Source organism: Eublepharis macularius, chromosome 19, assembly GCF_028583425.1.
Source record: "Eublepharis macularius isolate TG4126 chromosome 19, MPM_Emac_v1.0, whole genome shotgun sequence".
NCBI classification, from domain to species: domain Eukaryota; kingdom Metazoa; phylum Chordata; class Lepidosauria; order Squamata; family Eublepharidae; genus Eublepharis; species Eublepharis macularius.
Genome location: NC_072808.1, coordinates 22,287,555 through 22,299,841, shown reverse-complemented (window position 1 = coordinate 22,299,841; position 12,287 = coordinate 22,287,555).

Sequence of the window (12,287 nt, the reverse complement as noted above, 5' to 3'; positions counted from 1 at the left end):
AGACTTTTATATGGCACTTTCCTAGATGAGACCAGACTCCGTCCATTTCTCTTCATCCAACGTTTTATGATGGTTCTGCAGCTGGAAATGTAGAACGACCTTGTCCTTTGGATAAATCAAATCACACAGGGGCATCTCTGTGCTGTTCCAGTTAGGGATCTATTTATACCTGTTTACACTGGTTTTAACTACGACGGCTCCTAGCTCTTTCGTTGTGGAAAGGTGTGGATAATCGGTGCCTTGCCAGAAAGAGAAATTACCAGCTTGGGACAACCTTATGGAGCTGGACTTCATCCTTTTGATAACTGGAGGAAGAGTGTGATCTCTTTTTTTAAAAAAACTGAGTGGAGGAACCTTAACAGGAAATTGAATAAATGTGATTATTAATCAAGGCTCTTTGCTACAAAGTGCATTACTCTAGATTGGCAAAATGGAATTCAGATGCTGTGGAAGTATGCTTAATCTGAATTAGCAGCATCTTATTCCTGAATTTAACTCTGAGGATGATCGCATTTCACTAAAACTAGATCAAATCCATCATTTTCCTGACATGGAAGAATCAAATCAGATTGAATTAATCCTATCCACATTCTTGCACTTCATTGCTTGAGTTTGGTACATTTCTTTATGAGAGTCCCACAAACGTGAGCTGTGTCATCTTTTTCCTGTACCTAAGGGCAGCCCAAGGAGAGCACGCGCATTTTGTAAATGTACCAAAATAGTCTCCGTTTGGAGCTGAGCATGGACAGAGAGCAATGGATTTTAAAAGAACTGGAAGGAAGGAGACAGTAGGTGGACTGCTAAGTACTAGAGGTCCATTTTAGACTAAGGACATAAATAGACCCCTGCCAGATCACGTCCACAGTCCATCTCGTCCTGCATACTGTTGCACACAGCTGCCAACCAGCTGCCCTGGAGGGCCAAACAAACGCGGCATGGAAGCCAAGACCTTCCCCTGAGGTTGCCTCCTGGTGCTGGTATTTCAGAGGTTTGCTGTCTCTGACTGTGGAGGCTCCCTTTACTCACCATGGCTAGCAGTCACAGATGGACCTCTCCTCCAACAATCTGTCCAGCCTCCTTTTAAAGGCATCCATGCTCACAGCCATCCCTACATACACTGGCAGGGAATCCCTCAGTACAGGGCTTTTTTTCTGGAAAAAGAGGTGGTGGAACTCAGTGGGTTGCCCACGGCAAAAAGGGTCACGTGGCTGGTGGCCCCACCCCCTGATCTCCAGACAGAGGAGAGTTTAGATTGACCTCCACACTGCTGAGCGGTGCGGAGGACAATCTAAACCCCCCTCTGTCTGGAGATCAGGGGGCGGGGCCACCAGCCCATGTGACCATTTTCAAGAGGTTCCAGAACTCCATTCCACCGAGTTCCAGCTGAAAAAAAGCCCTGCCTCAGTATAAGAACTCATTGAGTAAAGAAATATTTCCTTTTGTTTATCCTGAACCGACTTCTAACAACTTCATTGGGTGCCCCCTAATGTTTCAGACTTTAAATGTTGTGAACTCCTGAAAGCAAAGTGTGTCAATGAAGCACGCGAAAGCAACCCTCCCCATCACTGGTGACGGGCTTGCTGGAGTTCTCATCAAGAGCTGACTCTTAATTGGCTCAATGTTTAACCACAGAGGCTTATCTGCTTTTCCAAGGATGAAGGGGAGGTTCACACAGCTACTGGGAAGCTCTGCCCATAGCGTGTATATTTGCCGTTTTTCATCTCCCCAAGTAAAAACTGCTGATTTGCTGTGGCAGATGAGAATCCCAAACAGGCAGCATGAATGTGACTATTATCATCAGCGCTGTGGCAAAACATGGAGGCGGCTTAATTGATGGCACAAACTGTTGTGCAGTTGAGCCAACTGGGCATGCGAGATGCAACAGGGATTCAGATTAGTACGGCTGTGCTTTCGAAGGTGGAGCAGCAATCGCAAACAGTAATACACCAACAAAGTGCCATAGTTTAGGTCTGCTTTTACAGACCGATTCTTTTGCAACACTCTTGCAGATACCAGTGAGATTTGCACAGGAGATCTGAAGGCACCTGAGACAACAACTTTGCTGAAAACTAAACAGGGCAGGGTCTGGCAATGCCAGTAAACCTAGCATATGCTTCCTTAAGCACTCTGAAGGAAAGGCCAGATAGGAATGGAACAAGCAAACGACTGCAGCTTTTGCTTGCTTCTGAAGAGCTTAGTGTTCTCTAACATTTCTGCCTAAAAAAGGCCCAGCTTAGAAGGGTACGAGGGTCTCATTTTTGAAAATAAGCCCCATGAGATCCAGCTACAGATTTTATTCATGTGTCTACAGGAATAAATTTGCCATCTAAAGAGATACATGGATGAGGGATGCTGAACCCTCCCTTACCTTAGTTCTTGAGCCTCCGTTGCTCAAACTCTTTCCCACCAGACAGACCAGCTTCAAGATCAAAAGTGACAGGCCCTGGGAAGGGAAGAGCTGAGATGTGGGAGGGTTCAGCTCTCCTCTGATGGGAAGATTGGAACCCCCCTCCCACCTGGAGCTGCACCTATGAACCGGGCAGCCATGCAAATGAATGCAAATGCCTGCCATAATAGTATCTCATCTAACCATTAGTAGCAACTTCCTCTGAACTCGATGGGTTAACCCAGAAATAAGAGTGTTGGTGTAAAGCGGCCAGTGGTTGCAGTTGCAGCCCCTGCAGTGGTCGCATTAATGCTGCAGGCAGCAGGGAACTGGCTGGAGGTAGGGCCAGTCCTCCGGCTGAGCCACCCCAGCGGCTGCTTAGCAAAGCACAGCATTAATGCGCAGGCGGGGGGGGGGGGCGTTCAACTGCCTCTCAGCTATCAGTGGCATAGGATCATATGACTGGCAGCCCCCCAGCAGGGGTCCAGCCAGGGCCCTACAACAGTAGTGGATGGCCCGGGTTGGCCCAATCTCAGAAGCTTAAGCAGGGTTGGCCCTGGGTGGTGCTTGGAAGGGAGACAACCAAGAAAATCACTACACAGAGGCAGGCAATGGCAAAACCACATCTGAACGTCTCTTGCCTTGAAAACCCAGCAGGGGGCACCCTAAATTGACAGTGACTTGATGGCACTTTCCACAGACTTCAGGCTGGGCATCTCTCTGACTCTCTCTACACGTTACTAAGTACCTAGGGATGCTCAAGCGCAGGATTGCATGTCTACTCCTCAATTCACGGGCAGGCTGTTCTTGCTCAGCGCACACGAGTGCCAATTTCACTGGAGCTCCCTTTGGGTGACTGCATCTGCAAGTGATTCCAGAGGGCAAAGTGCCAATTCAGTTCTGTTTTCCCTGTGAGAACAAGTACTGTAGGCTCCTTTGAACTGCCAATTTGCATTTCTTTAAAGTGCGAGAAAGTGTCAAGATCTGTATTTCAATGAATGGATGTGGGGAAAACTGGGATATTTTTAGCAGTTGAGGCGGAACTGATCAAACACATGACACTGAGCAAATTGAAGTTCGACTGTGTGATCGAGTGCATGGAAAGTTTGAGGGGGGACACGTGAAATGAGGTTCACTTGAGCACCCCTACGTACTTAGTAACGTGTAGAAAGACTCTGTCTGTCTCCAATCAGTTTGAGTCTGGACAGAGATTCTAGTTTTTTGTAGCATTAAAAGTGGTATTGTAGAGCCATTCTTGCAAGTTGAATATGCACTTATATTCTATCTCACTATTGTATCTGATCACCAGGGGCAGCGCAAGGGTTTTCGGCGCTCGCAGCCGGCCAGCCAGCCGGCTGGCCGGGTGTCCCTGCACGTGTGCGCAAGCGCGCACACACCGGCCTGCGTGTGACATCATCACGGGAGCGAGCGTGCCGCTGCCGGCCCGATCTCTGCGGCGGGCAGCCATGTTGGTGTGCGGGTGGCCTCCGAGCTCTCCTGCTTGGTTGCCTGTGCCGCTGCAGATGCCTGCCCATGGCGGCTGCGCCCGGCCGGGGGCGTGTGCTGGCGGTGGCAGCGGCGCAGGGCGGGAGGCTGCAGCTCTGTGGCACGCGCTCCTGCCCCCCGCACCTCCTTCGCCGGTCCCTCCAGCACCCCGTGCCTGAGGCCACCGCCTACCTGGCCTCAATGGGCGTGCCAGCCCTGCTGATCACACAGGACTTTTGTGGGGGGGTTTGCATTACCTCTCATAGAATGCTAGGACTTGGGGAGTGAGGATAGCTGGCCATAGGTACGGGACTGGTAAAAGAAAATATGGGTTCATAACCACCGGTTGTGCTCATGTCCATCGGCCTGGAGGGCTTTAAAAAGAGGGAGACAAACTCAAAGAGAAGATGTGGTCTATCCACAGCTGGAAATCTTCCCACTTAAAATGGGACCTTTATACAGAGAGGCAGCATTCTCTCCTGCATATCAAAAGCTGAGAGAAACACATCAATTGACCATTCATTTATTTACACCCCGCCTTTCTCTCCAATGGGGGACCCAAAGCAGCTTACATCGTTCACCTCTCCTCTGTTTTATCTTCCCAACAACCCTGTGAGGTAGGTTAGGTTGAGAGTGAGAGTGACCATCCCAAGTTCACCAAGTGACCTTCCAGAGCGAGTGGGGATTTGAACCTGGGACTCCCCAATCCTACTCCAACACTCTAGCTACTGTGCCACACTGGCATAGTGTGCAACTGTGAACTTCATGCCTTGCTTGTTGTGAGCCCCCAAAGGCAGCTGTTTGGCTGCTGCTGGAAACAGAACTCTGGGTGAGATGACCTGACCCAACAAGGCAGTCCTTAGAGTATCACGTTTATTAAAAAGACACACAAAGCCTGTTTGATCAGAGATAAGAATGGGACAGGACAAAACAAGTGTTTCAACACTAGATGGTCATTGCAGATTCTTTAAAGCCATCTTCATAGAATCATAGAGTTGGAAGGGGCCATACAGACCATCTAGTCCAACCCCCTGCCCAGTGCAGGATCAGCCTAAAGCATCTCTGACAAGTATTCATCCAGCCTCTTCTTGAAAACTGCCAGTGAGGGGGAGCTCACCACCTCCCTAGGCAGCTGATTCCACTTTTGAACTACTCTGATGGTGAAAAAGTTTTTCCTAGTATCCAGTCGGTACCTTGGTGCATGTAGTTTTAGCCCATTGCTTCGGGTCCTACCCTCTGCTGCCAACTGGAACAGCTCCCTGCCCTCCTCCAAATGACAGCCTTTCAAATTTTTAAAGAGCGCAATCATGTCCCCCCTCAACCTCCTCTTCTCCAAACTAAACATTCCCAAGGCCCTCAGCCTTTCCTCGTAGGGCTCTGTCTCCAGACCCCTGATCATCCTTGTCACTCTCCTCTGCACCCTCTCGATTTTGTCCACATCCTTTTTGAAGTGAGGCCTCCAGAACTGTACACAATACTCTAGATGTGGCCTGACCAAGGCAGTATAGAGAGGGGCTATGACCTCCTGCGATTTCAATGCTATGGCCCCTTTGATACAACCCAGGATTGAATTAGCCTTTTTTGCCACCGCATCACACTGACTGCTCATATTCAGTTTACAGTCCACTCTTACCCCAAGATCCCTTTCACATATACTACTGCCCAGAAGTGTATCCCCCATCCAGTATTTGTGCTTCCCATTTTTGTGGCCCAGATGTAATACTGTGCACTTGTCTTTGTTGAATTGCATCCTATTCACAGCTGCCCACTTCTCCAGAGTATTCAGGTCTTGTTGAATTTTAATTCTACCTTCTTGGGTGTTTGCTACCTCTCCCAGTTCTTCAGTTCTTTTAAGAACTTCTGAGAACTTTCATCAGTTTCTTTGGTACATAAGAAGCCATTAAGTTATTGGAAAGAAAAACAAAATTCTAAATTAAAATCCTAAATAACATTCTGTGCGTTCAGATTCACATGCAGTGGCCTGGGCAAGTAGACAAACTTGCCAGATTTCTCTTTTCTCCCTCATCTTATCAAATGTGGATTGGCAATAGGTTCAAGGACCATAGAGATTGCTTCTTTACACAAAGTAGGATGACCAGGTTTCTAAACCCCAAGAACCAGCAGGAGGAGCTTGGAAAATAAGTAGTGGTAAATGGCAGATTAGACGGGATAGGTATGGGGCTTAGTGGCACCTGGTGAAGGCAGGAGATGGTTGCATTGGGTGCCTCGGCAACACAGCCGCAGTGAGCCAGGTGGTGCACGACATGGGTCTAAGAGCCAGGTGGAAGTTCAGCAGGCATTGCCACCTGCTCCACTTCTGATCCCAGTTGAGTGAAGGCAGGGGGCAGGCATTGCCACCAGCTCTGCTCCTGATCCCAGCCTGGGCTTCCCACCACTGCAGGTCTGGCTGCCTCATCTGGGCTTCCCTCCACAGCAGCGCCCTCTGGTGGTGCACCAGTATAGGAAGTGAGTTGTCTTGAATATGCTTAGCCTTTTATATAGTAGGATGATATGCCAGTTTTGCCAGTTTTGCACAAAAAAGCTCCCGAACAGCAAGGGGCTATTTCATGCAACAGCAGCTGGGCCTGCTTTTTTTCTCCTGCTGTAGCCAATCAGCCACTCCTAGGGAGCTCATAAATTTTGCACAATTGGCAGATGCTTCTCACCTAGAAAGATATTCTCCTTGGCAAGGAAACTGCTGCCTAGCACCTGGCAGAAAACAATCCCAACAGGAGGCAAATCCACTCCTGGCCTGGATGCAGAAGAGTGACTCAGAAACAGAGGAAACTTATATTCCAACTAGGGGCGCCATTCTGCTGCCTGGGGCAGGAGATCCCCTGCTCCTACCCTTCTCCCCCGCGCCCACTTACTTGGCCGGCAGGGGTGTGTGCTCCCTGGGCAGGGCCGCTTACTCCTGTGCTCACAGCAGCCCAATTCAGCCTGAATCATGGCCTGCAGTGGGCCCATTTTGGACCAAATCAGGCCTGGCAGCAGTCTGATTCACCCTCTTGGTGAGTGCCAGAGCGCTCCAAGGCCGCCCTTTGATCCATGTGATGCTGTCATTTCCTGGAAGTGACATCATCACACAAGCCAGGAGCACACATGCAGAAGAAAGAACCGGGGGAGGAGGAAAGTGAGTGCCAAGCTCCCCATCTCCCACCGGGGGAGTCAAGGGACCTGGTGACCCTAATTCCAACCCACTCCACTGCTGTCATCCACACGACTTTGCTGAATGCTCGACTCCTCCAGTCTCTTTAAGCTGCGTTCATTCGGTGGAAGAGAGTGCCCTCAAGTCATAGCTGATTTAGGGCAACCCCTGGTGGGGTTTTCCTGGCCAGAGACTAACAGAGGTGGTTCGCCAGTGCCTGCCTCTGCAACCCTGGTCTTCCTTGGAGAACTCCCATTCAATTACCAACCAAGGCCGACCCTGCTTAACTTCTGAGATCTGATGAGATCGGGCTCACTTGGGCTATCCAGGTCAGTGCCAGAGGCATGTTTACCAAGACGTAATTCCCACTATACTCAGCACAGCTGCTGTAGCATAGTGGTTAAGTGGTTGGGCTGGAAATCAGCACTCTGCTGGAGCCAATCACTCTATTGCCATGAGCTCAGTAAGTGGCCCTGGTTAAGCAACTCCTCAGCCCCTGCTGCATTTTGAGGATAATGACAAATTTGACTTGGTTCACTGCTCTGAGTGGGGCACTAATCTGTCCAGAAGAATGCAGTTATTCTTATTAAATGTGTACAGGTTTGCATCGTTAGTATACAGTATCCTGTTTTCTACCAGTTTAAATGTCAAGATGATGTTCAGTCTTTTGTTTAGTGGCAGCGCTAAGATAGTTTGCCACAGTCGTTCCCCCACCCCGCACCCACACACTTTTTTCCTGTGGGAGCCTGCCCCAGAGGCAGATCAGGTGACGACGGATGTGTTTCAGATTTTACTATCTCAATTGTTTTGTTTTTGAGCCACTATATAGCATAATTTTTTTCTGGAGCACCACCAACGTAAGCAGCAACCCATGTTCTTTGGGTTAAAAACATATATGAAAAACATGCTTTATCAATAGTTCAGAATATGTCTTAGCAGCTGCAATATGTATGAAACAGCAAGCTGCGCACTGCCTGTATTCACGCATTTCCAAGCATGTGCCTGGAAAGAATGTGCATCAATTAATATGGGAGCAGAGGAACGGCCATTGTAGCTCCTGACCTGACATTAACAATTTAAAAATCCTTTGAAGATTAAAAGAGGAACCTTGAATTTCTCAGGAACAGGTAACAGGATGTGTCCCTGCTAAATAGAGACAGTTGGTATGTTATGTATGTATTTATGGGACTGCTTTATTTTCTGTTTCAAGTCTTGGCTATTTTATTAGGCCACTGCCCCATCCTTGAAACAAGGGAGCTATAAGAAGTCAAACTAGCAAATTAGAGGCAACCTAATAAGATTTTTTTTTCTTAAGTAAAACATTTTGCTGACATTGAATGTTTGTGTAATTTTCTTTTTAATAGGATACCTTGTTAGTGGACTGTTAAGGGGAGAGGTTCACAGGGTGGGCAAGGGGAGAGATCACAGATCTGAAAGGGGGAAATCCTTTTTGGTCCCCCAAAGGACCACAGGTGCTGATACAGGCAGAGTTCCTAGAGGACATCATTTATAACCATCAGGGTAAAAATATTGTTGCAATTGTTACATGTTTATCGTATTCAAGATATTTCTTATTGTAATAATGATTTAAAGGTTACTCATAAGAAATTTCAATATACCTCCATAATGTATGCATGTACGTGCGCGCACACACAAAAGGTATATGAATTTCAGAGAAGCAATGATTAGTCTCTTGAAGCAAAAGAGGGAGAGGCGCAATATTCCAGATGAATAGACACAGTACTTGATGTTCTTATGTTGGTGTCTCTGCTAGATTGGAAGAAAAGCCTCCAGTTTGTCTGTCCAGCATTTGCCTGAGACTTGATGTCCACATAATGGAGTACACAGGTAGAGTCTAGGGTCTATGCCCCACTTCCTGTGAAAGTCACACCCCACTTCCTTCATTCTCATACATGTGGTACCCAGTTTTGATTGCACCTACAGCATGCGTGGAGAAACACGTTCAGCCTCTCCCTCTAGCATATTTTCCTGACCCAAAACAGCCTTCGCTAGGGTGTGCTTTTTGTCCCACTGGGAAAAGCCACACGTTTTCACAGGTGTCTCCCCAACAGGCCATAATGGTGCCCCTGGGGATGTTGGGAATGTTTCATGTCGGGAAAATGGCACAGGATGAGGGATGAAGCCCCTTTGTGTTTGTTGCAGTCATGATCCAAACCAGATACCACCTGCATGCTGCTACTGAGTAACTGTCACACAGGATGTGTGACACCCACCCCGCATGCATGTATTTTGTAATATGGAAATCAGTGAGAATTGGTGGTGGTGGTGGGGGGGTGTTCTGTGAACCTTGACGCTGAAGGTACAACTTGCACAACTTCCAAAGTCTCAGGGTAGCCATGTTGGTCTGCAGTAGAAGAGCAGGATGTGAGTCCAGTGGCACCTTAGGGTCCCACAAGATCTTCAGAGTGTCAGCCTTCGAGAGTCAGAGCTCCCTTCTTCAGACACCTGAATCTTGTGGGTCTCTAAGGTTGCCACTGGACTCACATCCTGCTGGCAAAGGCAGGAGAGGATCGCATCGAGTCAGTGCATCAGTGGCACAGCCTCAATGGCACAGCAAGGGGGTGCAGGACAGGTCTGGGAGTCCAGTGGTGCATGAAAGGTCAGGCCCGTGGGGGAACCCTCTCCATGAAATGACCGCATCTTGCTGATCTACTAGTCCTCTTACCGTGCAATACTAACCACATTGACAACCTTGTAAGCCAACTGACTTCATGTGTTTAGAGGGGAGTAACTCCGCTTAGGATTCTGGTGTTAGTGTGTATGTATGTGCACATGCAGCTGTTCCTTACAAAAAGCTACAAGAAATGACAACTATTGGGGCTTGTGTGACCTGTGGCAACTACTGTGCTGTTGACTTCTCCTCCTCACCCTGACTCTAGAGCTTTCTGTATTCGCTTCCCGTACTCCTGCTTCCAGCCAGAGAGTGGGATTTTCCCATTTGTTTATATCAAAGTGACTTGAAGGAGATCAATAATAATAATAATATTTGATTTATATACCGCCCTTCAGGATAACTTAACACGCACTCAGAGTGGTTTACAAAGTATGTTAGCATTATCTCCACAAAAACAAACACCCTGTGAGGTGGGTGGGGCTGAGAGAGCTCTAAGAGAGCTGTGATGCTTCAAGCGGAGGAGTGGGGAATCAAACCCGGTTCTCCAGAACAATTGGACCTTGATCTCTATGACCAGTTCTTGAAAGTTTATCGCTTTCCTGTCCAAGCAGGCTAACACTTCCGAGGTGATATACTTTCCAGCAAATCTTTCTTTCAACAAATTAATGAGAACCCATATGTGGAATGGCCTGCAGTCGGAAAAGCACCATTACAATAAGCCTGGGTAACCACCCTAATTTTTAAAATTTCTGCCTCTTTTTCATTATATCTGAACCGTACGGATGTGGTTTGGGGTTCCTATGGTATGTACAGCTTTCAGGTCTCTTTTGTTAATGACAAGGGATCGTTAATGGTGGGAGGTTAATTAGCAAAAGCGCTTTTCTAACCAAACCTGGACTCATTACAAATGTTCCAGCGTGCGGAGCGCTTGAACCTTGGGGGAAGGGATGTGTCTATTTTTGCGTATGAAACGCTGTTAGATTGCTCTATTAGAAATAATAATAATTCTTGGTATGTTGGAAAAGCAGCATCACTCCTTACCTACAAAGAGAATTCTCAAAAAAATTTTAAAGCTAATTTTGTACACACACGTTACCCATACGGCAGTAATTTTAACAACCAGATGGATTTTGTAATGCTGCCTATTCATCATTTTCCTTTACCAAGTCCTTCAGGGAACCATGTGTTACATGGATGGAAAGTATTTCCTCCTCATATATAATGAAAGGTTTTTTATTTTAAATGGCTAGAGGAGTTCAATTACTCTGACTTTGGGGGCGCCTTGTGGAACATGAAGAAACCACAGTCTTATTGAATTGGGAAAAGAACAGGAAAAATCAAAAGGGAATACATTAATGGAGGACATTAAAACGACAATACAAAGAGGAACCTCTTCCAGAAGCCACAAAGAAGACTGACAACTGGAGAGACTGCATCATGTCAGTAATTATAACAGAAGGAATTTTTATTCTTTACATGTGTAAAAAAGGAACACTGTTTCATGGATGCAGATTAAAACTTAATGGAATTGTAGAATAAGAGGGAGAGCTTCCAGGAACTAGAGCAAAGTATGGAAAGAATGGTGATCCCATCCCCATGCGAACTGCGCAACAACGGTGTCATCATCTCAGATCTAACAAAGGCATCTTATTGGACCAATAAATTAGCAGCAGCACATTAATGATAGAATTATAGGGTTGGAAGGGACCCCTAGGATCATCTAGTTCAACCCCCTGCATAATGCAGGAAATTCACAACTACCTCCCCTCTTCACACTCCCAGTGATCCCTGCTCCTTGCCCAGAAGATGGCAAAACACCGTCAGGCTCCCTAGCCAAACTGGCCAAGGAGAAATTGCTTCCTCAGCCCAAGGTGGCGATCGGCCTTATCCAGGGCCTGTAAGAAGGGGCCACGAGAACTAAGCACTTATGTTACCCTTCCTGCCCTCCCTCTCCTGATCTGCCTACATTCACAGAATCAGCATTGCTGTCAGGTGGCCATCTAGTCTCTGCTTAAAATCTTCCAAAGAAGGAGAGCCCACTACCTCCCAAGGAAGCCTGTTCCACTGACGGACTACTCTGTCAGGCAGGTCTTCCTAATGTTTAGCTGAAAACTCTTAATTTCAACCCAAGGGCAACCCTCTGAGTTCCACCACCTCTTTTCCCAGGAAAAAAGCCCCGAGAAAATGTATGTTGCACATAGGTCGTTTCTACACACCAATTTGTTCTTACTTGGGACTAAAAACTGCACTCCACTTGGCCCCCTGGGGTACAGCTCCTGTCCAATCAGATCACACTCTATTTACCAACCCATTCCCCCTCCTTGGCCGTCGTCCCACAGGCATCTCTTCCGTTAAATTTACAGCATATAGCATCCTACCTGTTATCGGCCCAGTAACGTTTCTTTGGGTCACCTAACGGCTGTTCGCGCCACCAGCTGTCCACACCGAAGCACTCTGTTCTGTTCTCTCTAACTGCGCAGAAGCAGCTTCTCCCCCCCCTTTTTTTATTATTCTGGCATTTAATTCCGCTATAACGGAATAACAGCATATAAACATTCCGTTAGAGCAAAACATTACAACCCTTTTGTTTTTCCAACTTTGAAATTATATAAATAGCCCTTTGCCCGCAGAAA